The sequence below is a fragment of the Euphorbia lathyris genome, chromosome 7 (assembly GCF_963576675.1).
Source record: "Euphorbia lathyris chromosome 7, ddEupLath1.1, whole genome shotgun sequence".
In the NCBI taxonomy this organism is placed as follows: Eukaryota; Viridiplantae; Streptophyta; class Magnoliopsida; order Malpighiales; family Euphorbiaceae; genus Euphorbia; species Euphorbia lathyris.
This window is the reverse complement of record NC_088916.1, coordinates 84,924,217-84,944,395: the sequence shown is the minus strand read 5'-3', so window position 1 is coordinate 84,944,395 and position 20,179 is coordinate 84,924,217. Positions and strand designations below refer to the sequence as shown.

General features: G+C 36.9%; 1 long non-coding RNA gene across 3 annotated transcripts; it reads right to left on the bottom strand.

Moving 5' to 3' along the window:
- Positions 1-9,509: 9,509 nt before the first annotated feature.
- On the bottom strand, positions 9,510-19,542 carry LOC136201051 (uncharacterized). Of its 3 annotated transcripts, none has more exons than XR_010673659.1 (9): positions 19,396-19,542; positions 17,980-18,095; positions 11,813-11,979; positions 11,145-11,525; positions 10,977-11,042; positions 10,769-10,887; positions 10,568-10,691; positions 9,769-9,903; positions 9,510-9,680 (listed from the first exon to the last, which is right to left on the bottom strand). It is a non-coding gene; the product is annotated as an uncharacterized lncRNA (long non-coding RNA). The 3 variants fall into 3 exon arrangements; XR_010673660.1 differs by having other exon boundaries at positions 11,145-11,490; XR_010673658.1 differs by having other exon boundaries at positions 11,145-11,979.
- Between the last annotated feature and the right edge of the window lie 637 nt (positions 19,543-20,179).

Genomic DNA, 20,179 nt, shown 5'->3' with positions numbered 1-20,179 from the left:
CACTCCCACTATGTTTAACAGAGGCGATATCATAGGGATAAAAAGTGGCTCTTTATATATGTTGTTTGTTAGAGTGGGTGTACAAGGAAGGATAGATGGGTCGAACTCCAATTAATTTTATTTTTTTTAATTTATAATCATAATCAATGTATCTTCCACATGATTTTTTTCATGTGTGACTTGTAGAAAATAGAAGTCTAATTGGAGTCTAATTCTTATTGAAAATAGAAGTCTAATTCTCAATAAAACAAAGATAAGGGCTATATAAAGCCTACAGCAAGTAACTGATTGAAACTAAAACTCCTAAAATCTTGCTAACTAAATAATCCACGGATACTGATATATTAGACTTATTTAAAAACTAAATGACTAGAAAATATCTCAAGAAACAAGACTCAGTCAAACCCCTTCATTCTCTCCCTTAAGCTAAACACAGTGGAACATGTTTTAGCTTATTTCACTAACATCATGCATTCCCATCATTGTTCTAAGCTTAACAAATGCATCAGTCTTGAGAGGTTTAGTGATAATGTCTGCAACTTGTTCAATGCTCCCAAAATACAAAAGTGCAATGGACCCTTCTTTAACCAATTCTCTGAGAAAATGATACCTCACCCGAATGTGTCTGGAGCTGCCATGATGAACTGGATTTTTGGACAACTTTATGGTAGATGTGTTATCACACATGATTTGGATACATTCTTCTTCTTCTTCATGTCCAACAATCTTTTTTAATATTATCTCTAACCATATTGCCTGACAAGTACAGGTAGCAGCAACCACATATTCTGCCTCTGTGGTAGATAGCGTTACAATTGGTTGTTTCTTTGAGCTCCATGAGGTGCCTGAGCTTAGCATAAAAACATAACCACTTGTGCTTCTGCTATCTTCAAAATCTCTGGCGTAATCACTATCAGTGAATGCTGAAAGTTTGATTCATGTTCCTCGTTTGTAGTAAATCCCTTATCCCACTGTGCCTTTCAGATATCGTAAAGCCCTCTTCGCTGCCTGCATATGTAAGTCAGTTGGACTTGCCATAAATCTGCTCAGAAGGCTTGTTATGAACATCAAATCAGGCCTGGTTGAAGTTAAATAAAACATGTTGCCTACAAGTTGTTTGTAGAGAGTCCCATTGACCACATTTCCATTCTTGTCTCTCCCTAACTTTGAACCTGGTACAATTGGTGTGCTGACCATCTTGCTCTCAAGCATTCCAAATTTCTTCAATACTTCCAGTGCATATCTTTTCTGATAAATGAATACTCCATCATCTTTTTGTAGAACTTCTATCCCGAGAAAGTAACTCATGATTCCCATGTCCGTCATGTAAAATTCTTTCATCATCGACTTCTTAAATTCAGCCAGAGAAACAACATTATCTCCGGTGAAAACGTAAACACTTGCAATGATTGTGTGACCTTCAACGCTTCGTTTGGTGAATAGAGTTTGTTCACTTGCACATCTTTGGAAGCCTTCTTTCACAAAATACCCTTCAATGCAACTGAACCACGCTCGGGGAGCTTGCTTTAGTCCGTACAAAGCTTTATGAAGTCGATATACCTTGCACTCCTCTCCCTTCTTCACATATCCCTTTGGTTGTTCAACATACACTTTTTCACTAAGTTCACCATGTAGAAAAGCAGATTTGACATCAAGTTGAAATATTTTCCAACCTTTGTGTGCGGCAACTGCAGTGATATGGTTCGAACATTGTCTAGTCTTGCAACTGTAGCATAAACCTCTGAGTAGTCTACTCCTTCCCTTTGCGAGTACCCTTTTTCTACGAGGAGTTCTTTGTATTTTATCACCTCACCATGTTCATTCCTCTTAGTTTTGTAGATCCATTTGACCCCAATTTTCTTAGTACCGCTAGGTAAATCTGTTATAACCCATGTCCTGTTCTTCTCAATAGACTGAATTTCAACATCCATTGCAATCCTCCATTTTTCTTCTTCAACAGCTTCTTCAAAGAATATAGGATGTTCAACATCACATGCTACCATATAGGTTGTCTCGTCTTCTTCACTTAGACCCTCCCCACTTACATACTCTCCCATCCAAGTTGGCATCCTCCTGCCTCTCCTATTCACTGTGTTATTTGCCCCTTCTTCATTTTGCTCTTCTCCTTCACTATTTTCTTGTCCCAAAATGTTTTCTGCCCCACTATCAAGATCTGTATCTATTTCAGCCCCGTTGCTCTCATTATCATCTTCTCTTATATACTCATCATCGTCACGAAGATCATCATCTCCCCACACCAAGGTTGCCTCTATTTTCTCTTCAAAAAATTCCCCCCAATCCCAACCTTTTTCTTCCTCAAAGATCACGTCTTTACTGACAACAATTCTTTGTCTTAGGATCAAATAAACGATATCCTTTCGACTCATCACTCACACCTAATAGAATACATGGAAAGCTTTTATTATCAAGTTTACTTCACTTTACCTCCGGGATGAGAACATGTGCAACGCATCCCCAAACTCTGAAATGATGCACCGAGGGCTTAACTCCACTCCAGGCTTCTTGTGGTGTAACATTCTTAACAGCCATAGTTGGACATCTATTCAATACATAGAAAGTCCAGGTGACAGCTTCAGTCCAAAAAGGTTTGGGAACCTTTTTAGCCGTGATCATGCAGCGAACCATCACTAGTACAGAAATGCTTACTTGTGTCGCACTTTTTCATGTTGTTGTGTCGCACTTTTGTGCGACACAACAGGGGTGCGACACAAGAACTTTGCATCGCTCTTGAGAGCGACACAAGCTACTCATCTTTTGTGTCGCACTTGTCAAGCGCGATACAATAGAGTGACAACTCTTGTGACGCGCTTCTAGAGTGCGCGACACAACATATGATAATTCTTGTGACGCCCTATAAGGGTGCGCGACACAAACTCTCTTATTAATCTGGTACACTTTGTATCGCTCCTTCCTCACACGCGACACAAAATATTGATATTTTAAAAAAATATATATTATTTTTTATTGAATGGAGCTCTAATATTAAACTATAATCACATCTGGAAACCACAAAGAGAAGCCATCCTCCAAGCTTTGAGATTTACATATGTTTCATGAGCTTTTTTATGGAGAGCAATAATTTCAAAGGAAGCTTGACATTTTTTCCCTTTTGTAATAGCATAAGGGACGTACTCTTCATTAGTAAGACTGCAAAGTAAAAAAACCTAACATTAGCTGCAAAGATTAATTAAAGCATATTAGGGTTTTGATTAGTCAAGATTTACGGCTGCCTTACAGCTTGTTAGAGAGAAACCCGGATCTCTATGATGAGAACTCCTGACCTCTGAATTTGTTTTTCAAATAGTACTTTACCAATGATAAAATGGTTCCTTTCTATAATAGTACAAAAGGCAGACTTAAACTAGGATTCCTATTCTATTAGATTTAACACTTCCTAAATAAAAATTCTAAAAATAAACTACTATCCTATTAGAATTAGAACTTCCTAAATAATAGTTCTGAAAATAAACTCCTATTTCTACTAATACTAAGACTTCCTAAATAAATGATAATTCTGAAAATAACAATTTCTAAATAAATTTACTCTGATTTGGACTAGCTACAACAGTTTCCTAACAACATCATTTTCGGTTTATATCAGCAAAAACTTTACTGAAATATCTTGTCTAATTAAATTAACTAAAACATTGAAGGAGACAGTATATACGAATGACAGATCTAAACATTGCCACCACACTACTTAAAGCACCTATAGAACCAAGAATTAATGGCAAACAATTCAAAACAGGTGACTCAGTTGAATTTGTTAGGTAGCTACCATGCTTAAATTAAAAACCATTACACTACACAACATAAATTTGTTCCTAGATGTGCTTGTATCCAAGTGAACTGCACATGCAAATACTTCTTAGCTGAGTAATCTTCAAGAAGAACTAATCCTCTAGAAGAGGCACAAAAAATAAAATTTAGCCTACCTTGCAGATCAAGTATTGAGTCTTCTAATTTATTTCGTTGACTTTTCAAAAATTTCAAGTTATCCTCATGCTGCTTGATTTTGATTCCTGCTGCGTGTAGATCATCTTGAAATTTCTGCAAAGGTTACAATTTAACAATTAGTTCTTTGACCTACTTTACATTATAAATAAGCTCCAGTAACTTAAAGGATGTCTAAAAAAATACAAATTGCAATGTGAAATTTCGGCTTTTTTTTTTACAAATGTCAACTCCATAAAAATAAAATATAAATAACAGAAGAATTGCTTTTGATTTACGTCCACATCACAACAAAATGTAAAGATGCTACGCAAACTGAAAACCTTATAATTGTATATGACGGATTGGGCTTGCATAGAACCACCATTTTGCATTTCATTACTTGGGATAATACTAGCTTCTTCTTTCATCAGAGCTGACAAATTCTGCGTAAACACTCTATGTAAGAATTACAGCTAAAACAAAAGGATCGATTTAACATTTGCAACTATGAACATATCATCTCAAAGAGCAACAAGACACTATGTTCCTTACACAAATAGGTAAAGCAAGGCACATTTGTATGCATCACCTTGCACCTCAAGAAATAATAAAAAGCCGGCAAACAAAAACCATATTTACTAATAATGGAAATAGTCATAGTAATCTTCTGAAATCTAAAGATGATAAAAGTCTAAACATATGAAGCCTCAGACATAATTTTTTTATGGTCTCACTGCATATAGTGAACAAATTAAAAGCCTTCAAAGCTTATGCTCCCAAATAATATCCTATTATTGGAAGATGAAGTCATCAAAATTAGCTGCAAAGTTTAAAAGTTCTCTGCCATTCAAAAACAAGGGCTGACAATATAATTTCTTTGATAACAACCATGCAAGAATATACATGGCTTCTACTCTTCTACATGTCAAAATTTTAAAAATATAGTTCACTGAGTGAAGCAAAATGAATCCAGCCACACTAATCACCATCCTTCTTAGGGTCTCCAAATTTATCATTCTCATTTAAGCAATAATTCAAAGAAACTTCCGTGATTTTCAAACAGCAATCACAATGAAAAATCAATTTCCAAGCCAAGAGCATACAAATTTCACCAGAATTACAGCTCTACTATGAAGCACCCATAGGGGTATGCATATTGGTGCGAGTACTCGAACGGATACGCCAAACGATATTTCTAAAAAATATGAGACACGGTACGGGGGGATACAACAAATTTTATATATAATTAATAATATATATATCATTTATAATGAAAATTCAAAAGATACATAAATATATAAATCACATATTCATAAAGTGATTATAAAAACACTAATAATACTCTCAAGTCATTATAAAACCACAAATAACATCTATAATATTAACTAATAAGTAATTAATTCATAGCAGATCGACCAGATGAGAGGAAAAACTCGATCAAAGTAGATCGACCAGATGAGAGGGATCGACTTCAGCAAAGCAATCGAGGAAGACAACTGATTGCACAGAACCACTGAACAGAAGAACTCGATCAGATGAGAGAAAATATTTAGGAATTTCAATTTTGTTAGGGTTCAATGCATCCCAGAGGAGAGATTTTCAATTTTAGTTTAGGGTTCAATCAACGTGTCCGTATATACTAGTAATCCTGGGATTATTGCATTTTAATCCTTATATTTTCTGAGTTTTAAAAAAACCCTTATACTTTCAAAGTTTTTTTTTAAAAAACCTTTAAAGTATCCCCAAAGTGTCCCGGCGTCTCCCATCATTTAAAAAAAACATTGTAGCATCATTTTTTGATGGAGCATCATTTAATAAAATAATATTATTTATTTTATTTTTCATTTATTTTAAATACATAAAAACCAGAAATCAAGAATCATTTAACACTAATAATCAATCCATACAAAATCATTTAACTCTAATAATGATGAAATGGGTTAGAGTAAAAACATTGTAGCAACATCAAAACAGATAGAGAATATGATGAAAACATGGTTTGATGTAGTAAATTTGATGAAATGTGTTGGAGATGGTCTAAGCCCTGGTTAGTTGCAAACTGAAAAGAACTGTTCATTAAACCCAAAACACAATATTACCATCCATACGTCGTTCAGATCAACGCAGTTAGGTTTTGACAACAACAAATTTAACTTGTCAAAACTAATTTGTGTGACTCACTTATATACCAAGTAAAACAAAATTCACTTGAAATTATCTGATTATCGATTTATAAACATCCACGCAAAACAATTTTTCTTAGAAAGAGAGGAATTGTGTCCAATTTACATTAGAAAATTTGAATTATCCCAATGATCAATGAAAATTAAGCAATTAAAAAGAACCGGACGAATTCCATCTTAAATTACAAAATGCACAACTGGAAAATTATGGACCCTAATTTGGTCGATCCAACAATGAGCTTAAACAGAAATATAACTATAGAATTCCTGAGCGTTAAAGACTTAGGATGGGCAAAGAATAAGATAATAATTTAAATAGTTATTGAGTTTGTCATTGTATTATACTATTAGGTAATTATGGTTTCCTAAATACACTCCCACTATGTTTAACAGAGGCGATATCATAGGGATAAAAAGTGGCTCTTTATATATGTTGTTTGTTAGAGTGGGTGTACAAGGAAGGATAGATGGGTCGAACTCCAATTAATTTTATTTTTTTTAATTTATAATCATAATCAATGTATCTTCCACATGATTTTTTTCATGTGTGACTTGTAGAAAATAGAAGTCTAATTGGAGTCTAATTCTTATTGAAAATAGAAGTCTAATTCTCAATAAAACAAAGATAAGGGCTATATAAAGCCTACAGCAAGTAACTGATTGAAACTAAAACTCCTAAAATCTTGCTAACTAAATAATCCACGGATACTGATATATTAGACTTATTTAAAAACTAAATGACTAGAAAATATCTCAAGAAACAAGACTCAGTCAAACCCCTTCATTCTCTCCCTTAAGCTAAACACAGTGGAACATGTTTTAGCTTATTTCACTAACATCATGCATTCCCATCATTGTTCTAAGCTTAACAAATGCATCAGTCTTGAGAGGTTTAGTGATAATGTCTGCAACTTGTTCAATGCTCCCAAAATACAAAAGTGCAATGGACCCTTCTTTAACCAATTCTCTGAGAAAATGATACCTCACCCGAATGTGTCTGGAGCTGCCATGATGAACTGGATTTTTGGACAACTTTATGGTAGATGTGTTATCACACATGATTTGGATACATTCTTCTTCTTCTTCATGTCCAACAATCTTTTTTAATATTATCTCTAACCATATTGCCTGACAAGTACAGGTAGCAGCAACCACATATTCTGCCTCTGTGGTAGATAGCGTTACAATTGGTTGTTTCTTTGAGCTCCATGAGGTGCCTGAGCTTAGCATAAAAACATAACCACTTGTGCTTCTGCTATCTTCAAAATCTCTGGCGTAATCACTATCAGTGAATGCTGAAAGTTTGATTCATGTTCCTCGTTTGTAGTAAATCCCTTATCCCACTGTGCCTTTCAGATATCGTAAAGCCCTCTTCGCTGCCTGCATATGTAAGTCAGTTGGACTTGCCATAAATCTGCTCAGAAGGCTTGTTATGAACATCAAATCAGGCCTGGTTGAAGTTAAATAAAACATGTTGCCTACAAGTTGTTTGTAGAGAGTCCCATTGACCACATTTCCATTCTTGTCTCTCCCTAACTTTGAACCTGGTACAATTGGTGTGCTGACCATCTTGCTCTCAAGCATTCCAAATTTCTTCAATACTTCCAGTGCATATCTTTTCTGATAAATGAATACTCCATCATCTTTTTGTAGAACTTCTATCCCGAGAAAGTAACTCATGATTCCCATGTCCGTCATGTAAAATTCTTTCATCATCGACTTCTTAAATTCAGCCAGAGAAACAACATTATCTCCGGTGAAAACGTAAACACTTGCAATGATTGTGTGACCTTCAACGCTTCGTTTGGTGAATAGAGTTTGTTCACTTGCACATCTTTGGAAGCCTTCTTTCACAAAATACCCTTCAATGCAACTGAACCACGCTCGGGGAGCTTGCTTTAGTCCGTACAAAGCTTTATGAAGTCGATATACCTTGCACTCCTCTCCCTTCTTCACATATCCCTTTGGTTGTTCAACATACACTTTTTCACTAAGTTCACCATGTAGAAAAGCAGATTTGACATCAAGTTGAAATATTTTCCAACCTTTGTGTGCGGCAACTGCAGTGATATGGTTCGAACATTGTCTAGTCTTGCAACTGTAGCATAAACCTCTGAGTAGTCTACTCCTTCCCTTTGCGAGTACCCTTTTTCTACGAGGAGTTCTTTGTATTTTATCACCTCACCATGTTCATTCCTCTTAGTTTTGTAGATCCATTTGACCCCAATTTTCTTAGTACCGCTAGGTAAATCTGTTATAACCCATGTCCTGTTCTTCTCAATAGACTGAATTTCAACATCCATTGCAATCCTCCATTTTTCTTCTTCAACAGCTTCTTCAAAGAATATAGGATGTTCAACATCACATGCTACCATATAGGTTGTCTCGTCTTCTTCACTTAGACCCTCCCCACTTACATACTCTCCCATCCAAGTTGGCATCCTCCTGCCTCTCCTATTCACTGTGTTATTTGCCCCTTCTTCATTTTGCTCTTCTCCTTCACTATTTTCTTGTCCCAAAATGTTTTCTGCCCCACTATCAAGATCTGTATCTATTTCAGCCCCGTTGCTCTCATTATCATCTTCTCTTATATACTCATCATCGTCACGAAGATCATCATCTCCCCACACCAAGGTTGCCTCTATTTTCTCTTCAAAAAATTCCCCCCAATCCCAACCTTTTTCTTCCTCAAAGATCACGTCTTTACTGACAACAATTCTTTGTCTTAGGATCAAATAAACGATATCCTTTCGACTCATCACTCACACCTAATAGAATATATGGAAAGCTTTTATTATCAAGTTTACTTCACTTTACCTCCGGGATGAGAACATGTGCAACGCATCCCCAAACTCTGAAATGATGCACCGAGGGCTTAACTCCACTCCAGGCTTCTTGTGGTGTAACATTCTTAACAGCCATAGTTGGACATCTATTCAATACATAGAAAGTCCAGGCGACAGCTTCAGTCCAAAAAGGTTTGGGAACCTTTTTAGCCGTGATCATGCAGCGAACCATCACTAGTACAGAAATGCTTACTTGTGTCGCACTTTTTCATGTTGTTGTGTCGCACTTTTGTGCGACACAACAGGGGTGCGACACAAGAACTTTGCATCGCTCTTGAGAGCGACACAAGCTACTCATCTTTTGTGTCGCACTTGTCAAGCGCGATACAATAGAGTGACAACTCTTGTGACGCGCTTCTAGAGTGCGCGACACAACATATGATAATTCTTGTGACGCCCTATAAGGGTGCGCGACACAAACTCTCTTATTAATCTGGTACACTTTGTATCTCTCCTTCCTCACACGCGACACAAAATATTGATATTTTAAAAAAATATATATTATTTTTTATTGAATGGAGCTCTAATATTAAACTATAATCACATCTGGAAACCACAAAGAGAAGCCATCCTCCAAGCTTTGAGATTTACATATGTTTCATGAGCTTTTTTATGGAGAGCAATAATTTCAAAGGAAGCTTGACATTTTTTCCCTTTTGTAATAGCATAAGGGACGTACTCTTCATTAGTAAGACTGCAAAGTAAAAAAACCTAACATTAGCTGCAAAGATTAATTAAAGCATATTAGGGTTTTGATTAGTCAAGATTTACGGCTGCCTTACAGCTGCATCTCCTTGCTCAAGTAATCTAGCAAACTGACCCACATATATGTAAGGTGCCACAGCTTCAGTACTTCCATCAATCTCATCAGCAGTTCGAAACATTGAAACTGTAAGCTCAAAAGATGTCCGCTTCTCCTGTGGTTGCGGCAAACGGCATTTTAAAAAAAATATGAGACATGGGTACGCTCTATGTATATATATTATAAATAACATCCATTAGTATTATAAACCATAAATAACATCCATAATAATTTATTAATTCAATAAAAAGAAACATTTAATACTTCAAACTATTTAAACTGCCAAAAAAGGGGCAGCTCCTATATTCTTTTCATTAGATTGATATTTCTTTTTTTATTAGGATTTTATTTTATTTTTGTATATATCAACCCCTTTTTTTAAGGTTATTGAAAAAATACCTATATATTCTACTTTATTAACTTAGAATCTGTGTCCTGAAACTGTCCTCGAAGTGTCCCCATTAAAAAAGAAAAGAAAAAGAGGGGACACTTATTTTGGAATGTTGGGTGCGAGTCGGAGTGTCTGACACTCGTACTTGAACCTCCTAGAAGTGTCGGTGCTTCCTAGGTTTTATATGACTTACCATATTTTTTCAATGTTGACTACTTTCGCTTACAGCAGATAAAATTGGAAGTTTTACAGCTAGGCAGATAATATACTACTGATATATTTGGAATGCAGCATGTTAAACTTGACTAACATGATTCAACAATCCCTTTATCATGCAAAACCTAGGCAATCAAACATATTTGAACCAAGAAAATATAAAGATCCTTACTTTGAAGCAATAGCGAACATTTAACTCATTAAAATTGAAACTCTTCTTTTCAACACGTGTTTTAATCCTACGTCCTTCATCTCTGTAATATGTATTGGCTAATTCAGCAAATATGGTGGTCAGCCTGCAAAATTGTTGCTCAAAATTAATACAAGGATTAACAGAGAAACTGTTTGAAACAGCTGATCAGAAATGACATACTTGTTGATGGACTGTTTAAACTGTGTAGAATCACTAGGGTTAGTTGAAGATAACAAAGTATTTGGAATCCAGTTCAGCACTCTTGCGAAGGGCAATCACTCTATCTTCACTAATCTCATCTACAATTGAAAATTTTCAATCATTCAGTAGCTGCAATCAATTGCAGTAGAAATCATTCAAATGTAGGTAATCTTTTAATTTGAATTACCATTAGAAGTAGATTGCACAACAATCAGGACAAGTTTGATGGTCTTAGGACGAACCAGAACTCTGTCTATATCGCAACACAAAAGAGGGGCAATAACAAGTGAATACAAAAAAAAATAAGATTAAGTAAAATTACAAAATGAGAAACAAAGAGTTTCAAAAGGAATACTTGAGAGTTTCAAGATCAGAGCAGAGCTGAAGCCATTGAGCAGGATCGCCGGAGACATGATCGGAACTAAAAAGAGCAGCGATTACAGCAGGAACCTTAGTTCGGTGCTTGAGAAGCCAATCTCTCTTGATAATCCCAGCACTAGAGGTTGAAGATGGATCGGAAGGAGCAGAATGATTCTTAGTTGAGGATAAAAGGAGAGAGATCTTAGACAAATCGGGCAAGGCAAGGGTGTTGATTGGAGGCTGCTCGGAATGTAGATGGGAGGAGATATGAGAGTGAAGGTCATGGCATCCAGCCAAGGCTATCAGACTCACCGGTTGAGTTCGCAGCTCCTCCGGGTAATCTTCCATTGAAATGGCGAAATTTAGAGCTTAGCAACTGCAAAATTTGGATCGGAAATTGAACGGAAGGGAGAAACTGATTTTTCATTTGGTAATTGGTTTATTTAGTAATCACTTTCGAGAACACAGCGACATAATTGATCATGTTTCAAATTGAGACCAATAGATGTAAAAGTGTTGTAGTTAAAGCTTTTCTCTTTCAGCTTTCCCAATGCTCTTCTCCTCTTTTTTATGAAAAAGTAGCAAAAGGAACGAGAACAACAGATGGATAAACCACATAAATCTTAGGTTAAAATTCCAGGAAGTGCATAGAAGGCTTCTCACCTGGTAGTAATAAGCTGGTTGAGTTTCCCACTCAGTCAAATTCCCATTACGAGTGCCTGAAGCTTGACTAAAATTGCATGAGTGGTTTTTGAACTGGTCTCAAGCAATTGGGCAAACACCAAAAATTGTCTGCTCATCCATTCCCAGTGAACAAATATAGCTTCAACCTGTCCAATTATCCATAATCATTATCATAAAATGCATGAAAATTTCAAATTAACTACTAACTCTTCTATAATCATAACATAATTCATAATAACAATTCTAAATCTAAAGACTAAAGTAAAACCAAATCCTAAGTTAATGAACTTATATTCTAATAAACTAAAGTCTCTATTAATTTGAATGAGCTTAGGATAAAATTCTCAATATTCTCATTAAAAATAACCTTTGCTAACTATTACATTTATATTGTTTCTAGGTGTATTGAACAAGTAATCTTGGTGGCTAAGTAAGAAAGGACAAGCCAAGTGGCTGAATCATCACCATTGATCAAGTCTGGATATGATGAATGGTGATGATCTTCTTAAGAGCTGATTGGGTAAGGTGGTGATCATTATAAGCTGGTGGACTGCTTCTAGAATGCCCTAATTATGAGTGAAAGACCAAAATGTCCTCCACCCCTGCGTAAAGACCAAACTGCCCCTGGTCAAGTGAAGAGTCACCAGTTTTACTTATTATGTATTGAGTCAGATAGATTAACTCAATCTTCAATACGTAACCTTTTGGACTTCCAAGACTTTCTCTTCTTCTTCTTGCTATGGATCTTTTCTGTAAATGAAGAACAAATACTTTCTTCTTCATCTTCATTATTTCAACACCCTTCCTCAAACTAAGCTTGATACAAACTCTTCAAGCCTAGTTTGCTTACTAGAAATCTCAATTGCGGAGAATGTTGGGCCTTCGTAAACAGATCTGCTAACTGTAACGCAGAAGGAATTGGCATCAACCTGATGAGTCCCGTTTGAACGCGTTCACGGATCACATGACAATCTATGTCTATGTGTTTCGTTCGTTCGTGAAAAACTGGATTTTGTGCTATGTGCATCGCCGATGTGTTGTCACAAAAGAGAAGGGATGCCGTGGACGGCGGTGCACCCAGATCTCGTAAGAGATTAGTGAGCCAGTGGAGCTCGCATGATGTCGAAGCCATTGCTCTATATTCGGCTTCCGTGGAAGATCTGGAGACGGTGTTCTGTTTTTTCGACTTCCAGGAGATTACGGCCGATCTGAGAAACACCACATAGCCAGTAACTGATCTTCGGGTCTCTGGGCAAGTGGCCCAGTCTGAATCGGTAAAAGCTTGCAGCTGCAAGTTGTTGCATGCAGGAAAAAACAACCCAAGACCTATGGTCCCCTTCAGGTAACGTAACACTCGTTCAGCTCTATTTTGGTCTTCGGTGGTTGGCTGTGTGAGGTGTTGAGATAACTGATTTACTATATGTGTGATGTCTGGTCTTGTATGGGTTAAATACAGTAGCTTTCCTATGAGTTGTCTATATGGTGTATCTGATGGAAGTGGCTTTTCATTTTTGTTGGGCTTGTGGTTTGGTAAGGCTGGGGATGAGGCTGGTTTACAGTCGATGAACCCCATGTCCTGTAACAATTCTAATGTGTATTTTCTTTGTGACATGTGGAGCCCCTACTGGTTGCGAGAAAAATCGAAGCCAAGAAAATAGTGTATGGCCCCCAAGTCCTTGATGCTAAAAGCCTCATCCAGGTGTTTTTTGACCGAAGCGATGGCTTGCATGTCGTTTCCTGCGAGAATAACATCATCCACATATATTAATAATGTGGTCATACTACCACCTTCGCTTTTGGTAAACAAGGATGGATCCGCTACAGATTGAGCAAAACCCAGTGCTTTGATGGTGGCTGATAATTTTGCATTCCATTGCCTCCCTGCTTGACGAAGCCCGTAAAGGGCTTTGTTGAGCTTGCATACTCGTTGAGTGTCACCCATCCCAGGCGGCATCACCATGTACACATCCTCGCATAACTCTCCGTGTAAGTATGCATTATCAATATCCAGTTGATGAATGTGCCATTTTTGTGCAATAGCAAGTGTCAAAAGAGTTCTAATCGTTGTAAATTTTGCTACAGGTGCAAAGGTGGCTGTGAAGTCCACGCCTTCCTGCTGGGTGTACCCCTTTGCCACCAGCCTAGCTTTGAATCGAGCCACACTTCCATCTGCGTTGTGCTTGATTTTGTAAACCCATCTGCAGCCTATGGGTCTTTTACCAGCAGGTAATGGCACTATGTCCCATGTGTGATTATTTTTCAAGGCTGTTAACTCTGTTTGCATGGCTTCTACCCAATTTTTGTCTGACTGTGCCTCCTGATATGTTGTAGGTTCCCTGTGACAAGTGAGGTTGATCGTGAATGCCCTTTTTGCCGGAGAGAGCTTGTCATAGGAGAGGTGTTTGGATAATGAATGCGGAGAGTTTGTGAGGCAAGGCAAAGTGGAGCTTTGTGCTAGTGCAAGGTGATAGTCCCTGAGATAGGTTGGAACTTTCCTTGTCCTTTGAGGTCTTGTGGTATTTGGCTGATTATGTTGTACTGTTGTTTCGATTTGTTCCGGGATTTCATGGCTTTCATCATTTGTCTGAATTGCATCAACATGCTGTGTTGTTTCTGATAATGTGTTTTGCTCTCCTGTGTTGTCATGTTCATCATCTTCTTCATTGATAGATGCCATATGTAGGGAGTCTAGTTCCTCTTCGCTGCAATATGGTGTTTCTGTCGTTTGATCCTTTTCTGAGAAAGGAAAGTATTGTTCGAAAAATCTCACATTCCTGGAAAAGAAAAACACATTATCTGTTAGATTTAAAAGCCTGAATCCCTTTATGCCATGTTTGTAGCCCATGAATGCACACTTGATTGCTCTTTCGGTGAATTTGCTCTTATGCCTGTCCAGAGTGGAGGCATATGCCAAACATCCAAACACCCTTAATTCCTCGAGATCTGCTACTGTGCCATATACACGCTCATATGGCGTTTGCCCTTGAATAGGCTGTGATGGCAGCCTGTTTATGAGGTAGACAGCATGGCTGACTGCCTCTGGCCAATACTCCTTTGGTAACGAGCTTTGAAAAATGAGTGCCCTGGTAGTGTTCATAATGTCTTGATGTTTCCTTTCAACTCTGCCGTTCTTTTGTGGTGTTTCTGGACATGAAGTTTGGTGTGTAATTCCATTTCTCGAAAAAAAATCCTTCATGATGAACTCAGGGCCGTTATCTGTCCGTATTACCTTGACATTTTTGTTAAATTGTCTGTTAACATAGTTGCAGAATTGTTGTACTGCTGTGCTTGCTTCACCTTTTGTTTGCATTAACGTGATCCATGTATACCTGCTGTGGTCGTCAAGAATGGTTAAAAAATAACGTTTGTTAGAATGTGATTCCTGTGCCGGACCCCATATGTCCATGTGTACAAGGTCAAAACATTCTTTGGCTAGGCTATGACTTAGTGAAAAAGGAATTTTCTTTTGCTTAGCTTTCTGGCAAACATCACATGGTATTGCTTTGTGGGAATCAAAATCATTACATGATATGCTTAGGCCTTTCAATCTCTCATAAGAGGGATGGCCGAAGCGCAAATGCCATACATTTGTTTTAATTGAAAAAACAGAAATTCCATTTGGTAATGGGTACTCCAAATAATAAAGACCTTCATGCTCTTTAGCCAAGCCAATCCTCTTCCAACTTGTGGTGTCCTGTATCACACACATTGATCCTGTTATTACGACGCACAGTCTGCTAGCACTTAACAGTTTACTAGTAGAAATAAGGTTGTAATCAAAAGCAGGTATACACAACACGTTATGCAAGATAAACTGTGGACTTAGTATCACAGTGCCAATGTACTCTGCCTTAACCTTTTCCCCATTTGGAAAATTTACCCAGCACTTGTCTATCTTGACATATGAGCTGTATATTCGCACATCACAAATGATGTGATCCGTTGCCCCTGTATCAATTATCCAGCATGATGAGATAGGGTTAGGTTTTAGGCTGTTACCAGAACTGTCTCCCTTGACAAATGTGTTGACACTGCTGCTCGAGGCTGGAACCTTCCCCGGATGGTTCAGTGGCAATAGGGCAACAAGTGTCTGATACTGCTCCTTGGTTAGAGAAAACGGTTCTGTGTTGGCTTGCCTATTGTCTTCCTCCCCAGAGTCTCCACCTTCTCTGCCCTGATTCACTGCTGAGTTGGCCTTGGGCTGACTGGTTCTGAAAGGATTTCCTCTATTTTTGTTGCCATAGTTGGGTGGATAACCATGTTTTTTGAAGCAAATGTCCTCTGTATGTCCTGTGTAGCCACAAAAATTGCACAATGCTGAGCTTTTACCTTTGCGTGTATTATATTTTGTGTTGTTGTTTTGCCTATTCTGCTGGTTGTTCTGCTTGTTATTTGTGTTTGTGTTTGTGTTTGTGAAACCTGCAAACATGTTGCTGTCACCTCCTTCGTTTCCTTTGATAGGGGCAAGGCCTATCTGTCTCTCGTGTTGGATGGCTAAGGCGTAAGTTTTGTTCAAGGATGGCAAGGGCTCAATCAACAGGATCTCTGAGCAAACAGTCGAATAAGAGTCGTTTAGCCCTTGAATGAAAGTAATAACCTGATCCGCATCCTGCTGATCTCGCAATACTTTGAAAGCATCGCAGCTGCATGGTGTCCTGCATACACATTTTGGCATAGGTCTGAGGTTAGAAAGTTCATCATAGAGTATTTTCAAACTTGTGTAATACTCTGTGACATTTCCATTTCCCTGTTTCAGGCCATGAATCTCCCTTCGTAGCTCTAGTATGCGCAACGAGTCTGTCTGCGCAAAACGTTCCTTCAGATCAGCCCAGATTTGGTCTGCCTTGTCCAACCACATTATGCTTCTCGCTATAGAAGGTGATAAAGCATGATGAATCCAAGATATTACCATATTGTTGCATCTCTCCCACTGATTATACATATTATCAGTGATTGCAGGAGCTGTGATGGTGCCATCTACAAAGGCGAACTTATTCTTGGACATTAAAGCTACCTTGACAGCTCTAGACCAGTGGTGATAGTTTGGTCCAGTTAGGACCTGCGAAACCAGGGATAGCGCTGGAGTTTCGTTTTGAGGAAGATGAAAGGGGCTGCTCGACGTGATCATCGGAGCTACTTGTCCGGCCATGGCTCACCCCGAAAGAAAGGATAGCCTTTTCTAGGGTTAGTTTTTCTCTGATACCATATTAATTTGAATGAGCTTAGGATAAAATTCTCAATATTCTCATTAAAAATAACTTTTGCTAACTATTACATTTATATTGTTTCTAGGTGTATTGAACAAGTAATCTTGGTGGCTAAGTAAGAAAGGACAAGCCAAGTGGCTGAATCATCACCATTGATCAAGTCTGGATATGATGAATGGTGATGATCTTCTTAAGAGCTGATTGGGTAAGGTGGTGATCATTATAAGCTGGTGGACTGCTTCTAGAATGCCCTAATTATGAGTGAAAGACCAAAATGTCCTCCACCCCTGCGTAAAGACCAAACTGCCCCTGGTCAAGTGAAGAGTCACCAGTTTTACTTATTATGTATTGAGTCAGATAGATTAACTCAATCTTCAATACGTAACCTTTTGGACTTCCAAGACTTTCTCTTCTTCTTCTTGCTATGGATCTTTTCTGTAAATGAAGAACAAATACTTTCTTCTTCATCTTCATTATTTCAACAGTCTCCTCCATATGTGATATTTCTAAATTCTTCAAAACAGAGCAACAAGGCGCTGAGATTAAAACATTCTATTTTCATCTTAGAATAGCTTCTGAATTTAAGTCTAGTAGGTGCACTCAGGCACAATCATCTTGAACAAAGCACACATTTGATAACTATGTTAATGTTATTAAGAAGAAATTCTACAAATACTCCCTGACCCGGTGAAATACAATATCTATTTATTTCTGATATACATATTCCTCTTTTTATTTTGATTTGATTGGTCGACCATATAAGACCATCAAACAAAGAGTTAAGAGTACCTTCTTCACCTTCTCACTTTCCCAATTCCAATACTATTTCAACAATGAAATAAAAAAAATTCAAACTTTCCTTATTGTCCTACCTAAAGTAAAAAACCAAATAATAGAATCAAAATCTCTACTTTCTGTTTCAACCATCCAACACATTACCTCAGTAATCTGAAGAACATCATCATTCCTCTTTAGAAACTTGCCAAGCAATCGTGCAGAAAGTAATTGGTGAAGCAATCATGGAGCAAGCTATGCAATCCACCACTCTCCTTCCTCTAGTAAAAGGTAAGGTCAGATGAGCAACCAAATAAACACAATTACAGAATAGAGGAAAACTACATGTACAAATTAACAAGTAAAAATTGTGAAACCTGGAAACGGCTCCAAAGCAAAAATTACTAAAAAATAGCAAGATACCCATCGTGTACCTTCAACTGACTCATACACTAGAATATGCAAAATAAAACTCACTAGTAAGAGAAAGAGGATATACCAGATTCAAAGCAAAGAACTCGAACGAACTCAAGCAAACTAACGTTAAAAATGGTCCTATTAAGCACCTAACGTTATTAAATTACTCCAAATTTACACTCTATCTGGACAGAGTTCTTTTCTCATTTTTTTTTATGTATCTGAATTCATTTACATAATTGAGCTCATAGAAGTGAGATTTTGTGTTTCTCTTAGATCTTTTGATTTGTTCCTAAAGGAAATGAATTATTTAGTGCTCTTTTCTTACACAATCTCACGAAGCCTTTCAAATTCACTTCAAGGAGAGGTAACTCTGATAACCCACTTTCTTTTTTAATTCTTTCTATATTCAATCAAATATGTTTTTCTTCATTTAGACTCCCATGTGAATTTTTATGCAAAATAATCGAGGCATTGGATGTGTGGTCAATATTTTTATCTGCAGGTATTGTTGATACATGTTTACTAGTTCTTCTGTTGTTACATTGATTTAAATACGCTAATATGTGGATAAGTCTTTCGAGCATATTTTAAAATGGTGCATGTTGTCATTTTTTAAGCAGCTGGCTTGATCTGGGTGAGTTAGACTACTATTAGAGTGGATAGACTTTGTAGCAAATGTATGTTACTGCTAAAATGAGGAATTTTATGCTATTTCTTGCACATTTTTACCAGAAAATACTTCCTACTCTGCTTTAAGTGAGTAGTTAATGTTATGGGATTGTTTCATATTTCTGTTTTGGAACTGAGCAATTCATGGGGATTTGCGGAATTTTGACAAAAAAATTCCTTGAGCTTGATTTTTAAGTCTTGAATAGGTCATCGATTCACACAAGGCAATTAAAAATTAAGGTTTTCTTACTTGAATTTTGGAATGTTGTGAATAGGGGAAATTAAGGAAACTATAGCATAGCTCAAATCAAGGAAAGAAAGAGTTCATGAACGAGGCTAAGCAACAGAAAACATCAACAGGTTATTTGAGAAGCTAAAATTGTCACCCACAAAGTTAACATAAATTATTATCCTAACAATAACCATAGCATTATCATGGAGAGAAAGAATCAAGAGTAGTTGGTAAGTAATATTGGGGGAAAATAACAAAACCTATTTTGTGCAGAAGAGGTGGAGACGGCGGTGGAGAAGCCACTCCTTGTTTCCTGCGCCTTGAGAAGCGGAATGACCGGCGGTGTGCGAGGTGGCGGTGCAAGGTGGAGATGGCAGTGTGCAAGGTGGAGGTTGGTGGCTATGGAGTTTACTGGGTGGAGAAAATAAAACCAAATAAGGAAGCAGAGAAAGCATATGCTGGTTTTATTAATTAGGTAAAATACTTATATTTAAACTTTTTATATTTCTTATAATTAGTAAATGCTTGACAAGAAATACAATGGCTTAGATGGTTAAGACATTAGATAATATTTTGATAGGTTAGAGGTTCGAACCTCTATATTTACATTTTAGTTCATTTTATTTTTAATTAATTTATTGGGATAAGTTTATAATCAGTGAGTGGTTAACAAGAGATACAATGGCTTAGATGGTTAAGATATTAGCTAATGTTTTGACAGGTTAGAGGTTCGAACCTTCGTATTTATATTTTAGTTCATTTTATTTTTAATTAAGTTCGATCCTCCATTTTTACACTTTAAGTATATATTTTTCAGTTCATTTTATTTTTAATTAATTTATATGGGATAAGTTTTTAAGTTTATATATATATATGTACAGGATATTTAATTTTCATCATTTTTGTAATTTTTTAGTTTTTTAAGAAATATGTAGAAACTAAGAAAAAAAATATGAAGAAAAAATATTTATATTCAAATAGTAGTTCGTATTAGTTGTGTCGCACTTTAAAAAGGAGCGATACAAAGATAACACACTACTTGTG